Genomic DNA, 12,535 nt, shown 5'->3' on the forward strand with positions numbered 1-12,535 from the left:
AGGTGCCTCCCATCATCTGCTAGCCCCCCTGTAGGGAATGCTGATCGTTGCCAATTCCTCCTCTGTTGGTAGGAATGACTCTCAGCAGAATGCCACACTTCTGGCTTTTTGCTATCTGACAGACAATACAGCAGCAACCAAGCTCTTTCTGTCACCCGCTGGAAGCTCTTTTTCTATCTAATTTTTTATTCTAGTGCTTATCCTCAAAATGTCTTTCACACAACTTGTGGAAACTCTGTCATTTTTCAGTGTATGTCCTTCCCATTGATACAATCTGCTGCTGAAGGCTCACACTTCTCTGGGCTAACAATGGCAGGGGGTCTCCATCTTACTGTGATGATATTGCACTACAGATGGTTCCGTAGGCTGATTTTCCTGGATACTGATGCTTTTTTTGTTTTGTTTTGTTTTGTTTTATTTTTCTTGTCTATGTGTCAAAAACATTTCATATTCTGGAAAATAAGAACATAATCAAGGAATCTTTGGGTAAGGTATCTTCATGCCTCTGGAGCATCTTTTTTTTTCCTGCCTTTTTAGTTCAGTCCATGGCTATGCTGATGGATTAAACTCCTTCCATGTTCGCTAATTTACACTTTTCCAGCCTTCTTTCAAATCTTGTTCTTAGACATACAAAGCCACTGTGGAAATGGTAGACAAAAAACTATTCCTGAAATTTCCTCACTTAATAATCTGCCATGTGTCTGCATCTCTATAACTAAAAGCCTGTCTTAAAATGAGCTTAAAAAATCCACAGTAGAAACCTCAAAATGGAAGTAAAAAGGGAAGGAAACACACATATTGATGTGACACAAAAAGTGAATTGCAAACTGGGTTTAGGGAAACAACAATGAATAACTTTCTCCACTGTTTGTTCAGCTTTGTATGTTTTTATAGTCTGATGGTCATTTGAGATTAATTGCAGAGGATGGAAAGATAATGTGTGTTAAAGGAGAAAATGAAGGGAGAGGCAGGAGGTTGAGACCAACCTGCAGAAAGAAACCAGTAATTGCATATTTGAGCTCTTAGGTAAATTGTCACAAATGCCAATGGGAATAGATGAACACACTGAAATTACTTCAGACTTTCTTAAAAATATATTTTTTGTGCTATGATTATTGCTACCCACTTGCTAAAACAAAAATAAAAATTAGAACAGTTTAAAACTATTCAAGCTAAATCATGGGAATTTCTCTACAAGTGAATGAGATAATCATAATCCTTGTTTTCCTGGATGACAGCAGTGTTGCACAATGTTCATAACCATTGCAGAGAACACACTGGAAAAATGGGTGTTTGCAAAGAAAAACTAGTACTTAATATCCATGGGAAATGTTTGGCTGCCAGAGCTCCTGCCCATGAATATCAGATTCACTAACTGAACGGACTAGCCACAAGTCACTTTGCCTTTTTTTTTTCTGTTTATAGAAGGAACACAATTGTGTTCATTCCACATATGCATCATGAAGAGACAGCAGTTTAAGCAGATGCAGAGCAGCATTACCGTAAGTCTTAGCAGTATAGTTACCAGATAATAAAGTGCAATTGAATGAACCAGGAGAGGTTGAATTAAGATGTCTTTGCTGGAAGTAACCCTGGAGACTGTAAATATGATAATTAAGATACCTTTGAAAGCCTTTAGGTGCCTTTTTGGAGTATATTAACTGGTAAATATGACTAGCTATGCTAGTAATATACAACTGCTAGGGATAATTGAAAATGCTCAGGACTGCAATTCTTTAACCAAAATATTCATGTGAATGAGGGTGGAAGAAATCCTGTTCATGAACATTTTGCAAAAAATATGATCTATTTTCAAGCATCTTCAAGCCTTGCATGAACTTAGGCAGCCACTGGCCTAGCAGCTTTATAATTTATGAGCAGCCCAGATGGCACACTATGATTCAGAACACAATCTAAATCTTTGTAAGACTCCATTTAATTTTGGGTGATTTAGATTAATCACAAAACTGTCCTCTATGTTTTCTTAACCTAGGCAATTCAAGGTTTGAGAGAGTTTTTTATTTTGGTTTTGTTTGTTTGTTTGTTTGTTGTTGGCATCTTAATATAACATATATCCTTCTTATCAGAGCAAATTATACAATGGATATTTCCAGAAATGATTTGAGATAGGGATTTTTAAAATTTCAGGCATTTCTGATGGCAGCTGAGGAAATTTTATGCTTTTCACTTTGTCACAGAAAACATATCCAAGTGTGTCTATTTTCCTTGTAAGGGATTCACTGCAGGACAACAGTTTGGTGCTTATGAAAGAACTGACCAGCTGTGATGGATTCACATGGGAGAAGTACACAGGTTTCTTTCAGGGCCAGCATACCTAGTTAAAAACCTTTGGAACTGCAAGATATAATGATTTGTCTCTTGTGAATTCCTGGTCTGTGGTGAGGATGGAGTGTAATGTGGATGAATGCAAATAGCTAACATTTAGCATTAGTATAAATTTTAAATAGTTACCTAAGTCTCTAGGAACAAAATTCTCTTAATGTAGAAGTCATCTTTTTAAGATTTTTAATATAGTGGGAACACTTAAGGGCTTCCTTTTCACTTTTTTGATATAATTCTTCTATCCCTCATTAACAAATTAGCATGCCTAAAAAACCTTGAGCTATTTTTATTAGAATTAATCTCTAAGTTTCCTGATTCAACCAACCATCTAATTTTTTTTCTTCCAATTTTAACACCATCAGTGGGTCTCAGATGAAAATTTTATGCTTCTTCTGAATGTAATGATGCAGCTTCCACTGATAATGATACATGATCAAGCCTGAGCTCATGTAACTAACTTACTCAAGGCCAGCGTTCTGGTATCATTAAAACATTAAAAACAATGCACAGAGTGGGGTTTCTATGCCACAACTGGAACACAGTACATGGTAACAGAATTCTTTTCTCAATGTGAGCAGATATTCTTAGTTATCACTAATGTACCAGTAAGTTTAAAGGGAAAAGAAATAAATGAGCAGAATATTAAAGCAAAGCAAAAAGCATCTAGAATGAAAAGTAGGCATGCAAATGAAAGTATGTGATAGTGGCAGGAAGTGATAGTGGCAGAAAGTGAGTGACTTGCATCCTAAGTCCTCTACCTTTTTTTCCAGATTTTGCATTATTCTTTAAAGTCTAAAATTATAGCAATGGATCAAATAATTTTCATAAAACCAAACCAAACCCCACTGTTATTAGTTTGAGCACATATACCATGTGGAGTTTGTTACCGTTTGCTAATTTTCGATTCACTTATTAAGATCATCTCTCATTTTTTAATTTTCAGTAATCAGTGTCATTCTAGTTATGAAAGCACCTCTGCAGTCTAGACAGTACATACTCATTTATGTGATAAATAATGGATAAATACTGAGTGTGCCATTATCCGTTAATGCAGTAGATTGATTCCCTGCAGCACACACTCTCCATCCTTGTTTTAGCACTTATGCCACCTGTCTCTTGCACTTACTGTATGATGCTTCAATAATGTGAATGGGGTTCCCTGATCATTCTTAATTTAGCTCATTTTATAATCTCATAAGTAGGCTTGCATTGCTCTGACAGATGTGCAAATCAAAAGGTACCTCACTACTGCCTTTATGATCATTGTCATTACCCTGCCCAATGGTTTTAGCACAATGCTGATTGCATGAGGGTGACTGGATAGAATCAGTTTCTTTCCATAGATTTTAGTATATTCCATTTAATGTTAAATATATTCCATTTTAACATATCACCACTGCTTTGGCTATGTGGCTGAGACAAAGACAGTTTACTTCAAGTCCCTGCTCCCATTTCCTTCAGCTATAGGAACATGGATCCAAATGGAGTTAAATCAAATGGACAGATATCCGTAAGTCACCAGGGCAGGTTGGCATTCAACCAAGATTTTGAAGGAACTCAAATGTGAAATTGCAGAACTGCTGGCCAAGTTGTCTCACAAATCTGTAGAAACAGCCACTATGCCAGACTGCCAGTGAAACTTCCACTCACAGGTAGAAATTTGTGATTGTAATTCATCAGTACATAAGGAAGATTATGTACTGATCAACAGTTTACATATAGATTTGTTTTCAAATATGTGTCTATAGTTTACATTTAGATTTGACAAATATATGTCTATAGCTCAGTGAAATAAAATTCTTCCGTTGTAGGTTCTATCAATCTATAATGAATGATTCTATTAATCTATAATGAATGATTTATTTGTCCTTACATAATGCCTTTGTTTTTACTTTGATGCTCCTAAGAGCCTTCTAACTTTTGATAGCCCATTGCATTTAATCTTTATATGGGTAATACAATTTTCAAGTACTGCTATCCTGTTTTGCATGGTTCCCTCAGTTCCTGGTGTTCAAAGTGAGAGGTCTGTAGCTGCAAGTGGATAACAAATTGCCATCAAACTGTTGGTCTGCAAGGGCATATGCAAATAACTTAAATGTGAAAAACCTTTTTTACGTGACCTGAAACACTATACTGTGGGAAAGATGGGTGAGAGAGAGCAGAGAAGGAACGGACGCAAGAAACTGAAAAGGTAACATTTTCCTCCACATAATCCAGGAGTTAAAGGAATCATGAAGTATGTGAGAAAGTTTGTTTTAGTTCTGCTGCATAGAAGAACAGACTATAATCTGCAACTTCCACTTCTTGTTCTCTCTTGCATCTTAGAGGATATGCTTGGGTGGGGAAGGATTCTAATTATTTTTGGGGACTATATATTTTGCATAAATAATAAAATAATTTCTTTTGGAGATTAACATTCAGGTTTCATCTCTGAAGCAGGACTGAGGGTTTATTGTGATCTTGGCTGCTGACAGCTTGTTTTATGCAAAGGAAACAATGTCATTTGTAGAAAATTTGACTGTTCTATAGCTTAGCCTTTAAGGCACTCATGAGATGATGGTGGGTGAGCACGTTTGATTCTACTCTCTGCCACTCATGTTAGTCATGCTCATTACTTGCATTAAGCCAAGAAGCAAAGATTTGGGTTCCCATTAATAATAATTTTCTTCCTTGGTTAAGAGGAGACCCCAGACATGGCCAGAGGAATTGATAGGTGACACTATCTCTTCCCTCAGTAACAAAAACCTCCTTGTCCAGAGAAAGTTTCTCTTCTTATGAAAATATAGACTGGATTAACTGGAAAATATTCCACACCAAGGCTGCTGACACCACCAAGAGCAAAATTTCTGTCTTTTCAGATGAGCCAGAAGGTCCCTGGTCTGGTTGCAGCAAAGTTCTGCAAAAGATGTTTCCTCACCATCAGGTCAGGCCTGTGTCCAACTGGCTGTGTCTGCCCCAGCCTAGATTGCTTCTCCCTCAACTGTGGTCCTGCATGCCTGGCTGAAAGCCTGGCTTCCCCCAGAGCAGCTCCTCTTCCGTGGGAGTCTGGGCTTGAAGTGAGCCTCAGAGTAAGTCACAGGAGCCAAGATCCTGCCTGCAGTAAATCAGGAGAAAGCCAGTGGTCCCGCTGTCCCCTCAGCTTTCTCCCTTTCAGGAGGGAAGAGGTACAGGACACACAGCTTACAGGATTCCTGCTTAGCTTCACAGAAACCTCACTGAAGGAAACCAGGGAACATATTTAGCTTTGCTGCATAGATCATAAAGCATATTTAAATAATGTAATCCAGTTGCTCACTGAACATGCTTTTGCTTTAAAAGAAGACTAAAAGAGGAACAGTAAATTAAGTAGGCATGTCTCTGTATTTATAGATGCATAAACTGCTTTGACTGTAGTGAAAACAGCCAAAAAAGATCAGAGTGCAAGCCTGTTCAGTTTAACCAACAAAAACTTTCTTCGAAGGACTGTCAGAAAAGGATTCACTTCTGTTTAATCTATTAATTTTGTGGGACAAAGCTACATCTCTTTCCTCAAATTAAATTTATTTACCCATGCATAAGGGAGAAACAGTGAGCCTGAGATGCCCTGTGGTTTAAAATTCAGTAGATTTTGCTTCTGATTCCATTAGGTTATTTCCTGCTTGAATTTCAAAGACTTTTAAGCAACTGAGTCATGCTACATTGGAAAATCCCACAAAACAATCTGACTTTCAGAAGAATGATTGTTATGGCTGAGCCTTGGAAAAAGGAGTAAGAGGCCAGCTTAAAATACTAGGTGTATCTTATTGTCAGCTTTATGACACTGAGCTACGTTCACTCTACTTTTCTTGGCAGGTTTTTGCATTCAGGAGAGCAAAGTTGTTTCAGGCTGAAAAATAACAACAACTATTCGTGTCCTTCAAATAACACATCCCATGTATCTTTACTGTCAACTAATCTGATTCGTGCATGTAAGTTATTGCCCTGTCAGTTTGTCAGAAGAGACCCAGTCATACATTTTCTTACTTCAGGGTAAAATCACAACAGCCTCAAGAACAATCTTGTGCTGAGTACCAAGATGTGTCAGATAACAAAAAAATGGAAGCAACAGGAAAACGAAAGCAACGCAGTCCCCTTCTTCCCGTGCCAGTCCATCAGTGCTGCAATTTAGTTTACCCCAGTTGACTCCTGATATCCTGTGAACCTGGGTATTTGTTCTGGTTCCTTGCCCATAATCCCACCAATGGAGTAAGTTACTGGACTGAGACTGGGGACCAGTTAAACTTGATGCTGATCCTACCACATTCATTTCCAATGGCATTAAAAAAGTTCAAAGCAGTGATAAAAATCTCCCGTCAGTGGGATTCAAACAGCTTATCCCACATTTGTCCCTGTGAAAGCATAGCTCCACTGCATGAGGAAGAGCTCTGGGAAATATATTTTTTTAATCTGTATATCTCAGAATATATATGGGATGCAATCTCTGACAATGACAGCAATTGCTTAACATCTGACTTCTGATAAATAGAATCAAGTTCATAGTTCTACTTGCTGTCCTATTTACCAACCCCATCAAACTGTTTAGGGGAAGCACATCAAAAGGGAAGACATTGTATCTACTCTATAAAAAAGGTCACAGAGAGCACCAGGGAGGTCTGCTCTTGCTGATTTTCTTGCCTGCCAGTGCAAAGCGAAGTAATCTTTTACCTTCAGCTTCCCATCTATAAAAGAGGTCTATTTTCTTGCTTATACAGGAGACTGGGAAAAGTAAAAGTTTTAGAAGCAGTCACATGTTACAGCATGAGTAACTGCAAAAAAGAGACAGCCTCCATTGGCAAAGCCTTTGGGGAAGCCTAGAGTTCCTTTTAACTGACCCCTATGTTTTACCATGCATTACATATACACAATATTTAGCATTTACAAGAAATAGCAGTCTTTTAAAATAATTGGACAAATAATTTAAAATTAATGGACAAAAAAAACACAACCATGTCCTTAGCAAGAAAAATTACATGTTTCTATTAAATCGTTAAAACTCCCTGCCTCTCTTCTTAAAATTCTTCTTAGTAAATCTGTGACTTTATTCTGTCACTTCTAAATAGCTGAAGTATTTTTTGAGGGGCAGTCTCAATCCCAGTCTGTCCCAACATACTAGCACACCCAGTGTGCTGTGCTCAGCCAGTGCTCCTTAGGAGCAATGAGAACACGTCAGCCTTGTTATCTGGAACATCCATTTAGCATTCTGCTTTTTTTCAAGTATTTTAAGTTTTGTCTTCCTTGCTGTTTCCTTTAACATAAGTCCTGTGAAATCTGAAGGAAAAAATACATAGTCAGGTTTCATATTGATCAGGGATTATCTAACTGATGGAACTGTGATGTGGTAGAAAATGCCTTTTACACTCTAAAGAGAGAAAAAAAATATTGATCACAGAGCCTATGAAACCATTCTAACTATTCTAAAATGTTTAGCTGTTCTACATGTTATGAAGGTCAGTTTATCAGAGTTATAAATAACAGGACAGCCCACTAAAAGTCAGATTAATGCATAGCAATCCCAAAAGCATTCCATCAAAGAGTACAGTCATTTGGGTAGATAGATTTAGTCAGTTTATTACTAACCTGATTGGACACTCAAGATACTTATAATGGATTTAATTCGGTAATAATAAATTATTGCTTATGATAATGGTGCTATCCAGATTAATTGGTTTTAAATGGTTAGAGCTGTTTTACTGTCTCATCCTGACTAATGAACTAGTCTATATCTGCACTGTACATTGAATGATGGAGACCAATAACTTGAACAATATCAGTACCAGTGGTATCAGTATGGGACATCAGAACATTTTTTTCCTTATACAGTGAAAGGTAACGTTGAATTTTATGAAAGATTATGAACGATGAATGTGTGCAACAGAAACTGTAAATAGCTGACAGAACACTGGGAAATTGGTTTAAGTGTCTCACCACTCCTCACTCAAACCATCTGTCAGGCACTTCTCCAGTAAAAAAAAAACAAAACAAAAAACCACAATTTTTAGAAATGTTTGTTCTGCAAATGCAAATTAATACTTCTTAATGTCTTTCAAATCATGTAGAAGGATATGTATCTTGCAACATATCTGCATGGAGATATGGTGCCTATTTAACCACTTCAGGAAAAGGTTGCAAAGGCCCAGGCAGGCAATCCAAGATGAGTTTGAATTCTCTGTTAGCTTTGCTAAAAGAGGAGTGGAGTGACTGAGGACACACAGAGTATGGTTTGACAAGTGTCTTCAGTTTGTGTCCAGTTCACCTGCATGTGCAGAAAAAGCCAGTCTTGACCTCTCCCTACCTGCTCTTTTCCTCCAGCTCCCATTGCAAGTGCATTGCTGATGCTGCTGACAGTGCAGCTCCCACAAGTTCTAGTGCCAGGAGAGGAGAGGTGGTGGAACAACGGGGCTACGGACATCAGAAAGGGGAGGTTCACCTCTCTCAGTGACACCACAGACTTATGTCACTTTAAGCAGCTTGTGAAACTTCACTGCAGAGGCCCAGCTCAGCAAGATGCTCACATATGTGCCTAACTTGAGGCACACAGGCTATTGATAAGAAGATACTGAAGCATATGCTTTATTTTTAAACATATTATTAAGAGCTTCCTGAATTGAGATAATTTCCTTTTCAGTATTTCTCTTCCCATCCAGCATAACTTCATTTTTTCACTTCCTGCCAATATGTACTTCATTTCCCTCTGCACACTGCCAGCCAGCCCTCAACTTGCTGGTTGGCATCTTTTCATTCTCTTAGGTAGAGTGTGTGTGTGGTGCTGCACTATTTTGGGAAGGCATTAAAGATACAGGGCAATAAGGATACAAATCCTTAGGGATGGGCCCTGGTTCATTGACTACTATAGCTATAGCTTTGTTGTCTTCTGTGTTGTACGAGTCCCGTAGAAAATTAAAGAGAACCTAATTAAAAAGCCTAAATAGCTTTAAATAAATAAGTTTGGATTCAGATTTCCATACCAACCTCTTCTGTTAGCAGAACCCAGGGTATGGAGGAAAAATCTAGTTTTGCACCATTTCTCATTGCTGTCCTGTCTCCTGTGGCCTTGGAGAGTAGATAAGGGATATAAAATAGCTTGTGAGTGCTGCACTGTAAGTCAGATAGTAGGTCCGAGACAGTGTAAGTGAAGATCCCAAACTGCAGAGAAGTTGAGTTCACCAGCTACCTGATTTGTTGGCCCCAAATATTTCTTTAACCAGAAGATTTTATTCATGATTTCACTAAAAGCATTTCACTGAAGCAAAACTTGAAACTTTCCTTTTTCTCAGTACTTACAAGTTTGTCAGGCATTCCACAAACCTTCTTCTTCAGTTGTGGGACCTTGAACAGAACAGGGTATGTAGGCAATATCTTATTATAATAATGTAAATGGCTAATACCTATCAATCTCCAAAGTTCTGATGGGATGATAATAGATGACTGGCACTGAAGAGGACTGGCCAATCTGTTCAGTTGGTTTCAGTGGTTTTTTCCCCCCATGAGATGTCCTACTTCTCGTTGTATCTGGCTGCTAGAATATTTTTTACCTTGTATCTTTTGACCAAAATCAGATTTAAATTATACTTCAGAATATCTGTTGCCTACAATCATCAACTATCTTCAGTCATATTTTGGTTTGTGTACAGAAGCTGAAGATGCAATTTTGATCTTTTTGAAAAAAAAAAGAATTTCACCAAAAATATTTAACAGACCTTTACACTTACCTGCAGCAGAGAAGTTTGTTTTTAATTTATTATATGGCTGTGAGTGCCTATTGCTCATAGCACACAGGGTTATCTGCTGCCAACTTTCCTGCAGTTTCAAAAGTTTCTGGATTGTTGAAATATAATTACAGTTTAAGTGAAGATTAGAACAGAACTTTGAATTTGCTGTTTTAATAATTTCTACAGTCCACAGACCTTGAGGCAGGAACACTGCTGGCCATGCTGTAAGCCCAGGAGTGAATCTCTTTTTATACATGTTGGTATCCACCAACATACTTTTCCCAGGCTTCATGCTTGTTCCTTGCCAAAAAATTGTAATTGCACTGGCAATTTCCATTCTTAGTTTTCGGGTAAATATGCTTCTTAAACAGTCAGACAATGTTCTTACTGACCAAGAGCACAATTTGACTCTACCCCCTCCCCACTCCCAGCAGTGATGCAGTGATGACACATACTGAGATTACAACTCAAATTGTTATCAAACAACGTCCACTGAATGTAACCTGTTTGAATTTAATAGTGTCCACCTGTTTGAAAAATCCAAAAATTTTCAAAATGTAAGGAAACCATGTACTGGTATACTCATAGTCAATCAGGCATGGGGCCAAATTGTATGTCTTCTCCTAGAGGTGTGCAAGAATTGGCAATGTCTGTGAGTAAGGATGGAGGGCACAGGATTGTGAAGTCTAGGACACTTAAGCATTTGTTTAACTTTCAGCCCAAGAGAACATCACTGAAATCACTAGGTTTATTCCTGCACTTAACAGTAATTATGCCTTTACACACCAGCTTGACTTCAGACTTGTCTGTACTATACTGACCATGCAATTTTACCCAGCTCCCATTGATCAGAATCATTGCGCAGCCTTAGTGGGTCTTAAGTGATACTAAACATCCCATTAGAGAAACATTGTTTTCATTACCATTTACAATTTGAACATTTTAAAACTATCATTAAAATATGTAGTTTTAGAACATACTTTTTTTTCATATATGTAGCAGATGGCTACTTACTGGCAACTGGTCATGTATTAATTTTCTGAAACCTGTTTCCTGAATATGATTAATGACTCACATCCCCTTCATATCTCTTTATTCCAGATGAATGGTGTATGGATTCTGAAATGCAAGACATGCTGAACACCTAATTGGGCTGCCAATGGCTCAAAAATATTGTAAGTTCAAAAACTCAGGTAATACAAAGTTTGCTGCCTGGGTATTTCCCATTTACAAACCTGGGGTATTCAGGAAGTAGAGTTTATATTGATATTTTAGCTATTAGAATTGGTTACATTATGACAAATCAGTAATTTGTTGGAGATCTTTAATGCATTTTGGCTTTTAAAGCAGAAAATACAACACGCTCTGCAATGTCTCTTCCATTATGAAGAAGAAAAATAATTCAAGGATGAACTGAAATTTTCATTGAATGCTCCTCCAGTCTTTGAAACAGAAAATAATTTTAAAAGCCCAAAAGTTGTCAGACATTTGCAGAAAGAGAGGCCAGTTGTGACTGGAAAAAGCCCCCTGAAACAACCCACCATAAATTAGTAAGAAGGTAAGAGCTGCCATTATTTCAGCCAGATGAGAACTTCATGTAATTCGTTGTCCTCAAAGTGTGGCCAGTTACACCACTTAGGGAAAGAATTTCCTCCTTTTGTCTCCTATAGTTTTTCCATGATACACCCACTTCTGCCAGTCAGTGAGTGGTTTAGGGACTGACCCCTAAGCATCTGCACATATATGAGCTTTTTTTAATAGCCAGGAAGGGAATATCTCACAGCTAATGAGGCCAATCTTGTTTTCAAGACATTCATAGTCAGGCATCCCACAGCATTCTTCTGCCTCAGGTCTACACTTCTGCCATGTGCTGTGTTAGGTAAGTGGGGGGGTTTTGCTGTTAAATCTGCTGAACCTTCTCATTTTCTTGGTGGAAAAGAAGAAAGATGGGAAAGATGGCACCATGTTATTTTTCAGATTGTGCCTGAGCAGAAGAGTATTTGGTGTGTGCCACCTGCATCTATACAGGTGCAACACTTTTTTATCCCTTTTGTTTCTGAATTACTCCTGATAATGGTGCTTTCATTCGTCACTGGGCTGATAGTTTTGCCAGACTGTCTGCAATGACTTGCAGAACTTTCTTAACTGACAGTAGGTATAGACATGATGGTGAGTCTAGAGTTAGATTTCTCCCTGTTTTGTGCTTGCTGACAATGAATTTTATTTCCTTTTTATGTCCTACACATGTGAAACCTTGAAATTAACAGTTTCAGGTACTACAGAGATTTTAATGTACTGTATGACAAATCAGTTAAGACTGACAAAACTGGTAGAAACACTTCAAACTTTTATTTTACATGTCCTCAAACTGTTAATCCATTAAGATATTTATTCTAAACTGCATTATTTTATTTCTTACATTCCAGCAGAAGTTTTGATGACATTCTTACTGAGAATTATTGAGA

Source organism: Motacilla alba, chromosome 3, assembly GCF_015832195.1.
Source record: "Motacilla alba alba isolate MOTALB_02 chromosome 3, Motacilla_alba_V1.0_pri, whole genome shotgun sequence".
Classification (NCBI taxonomy): Eukaryota; Metazoa; Chordata; class Aves; order Passeriformes; family Motacillidae; genus Motacilla; species Motacilla alba.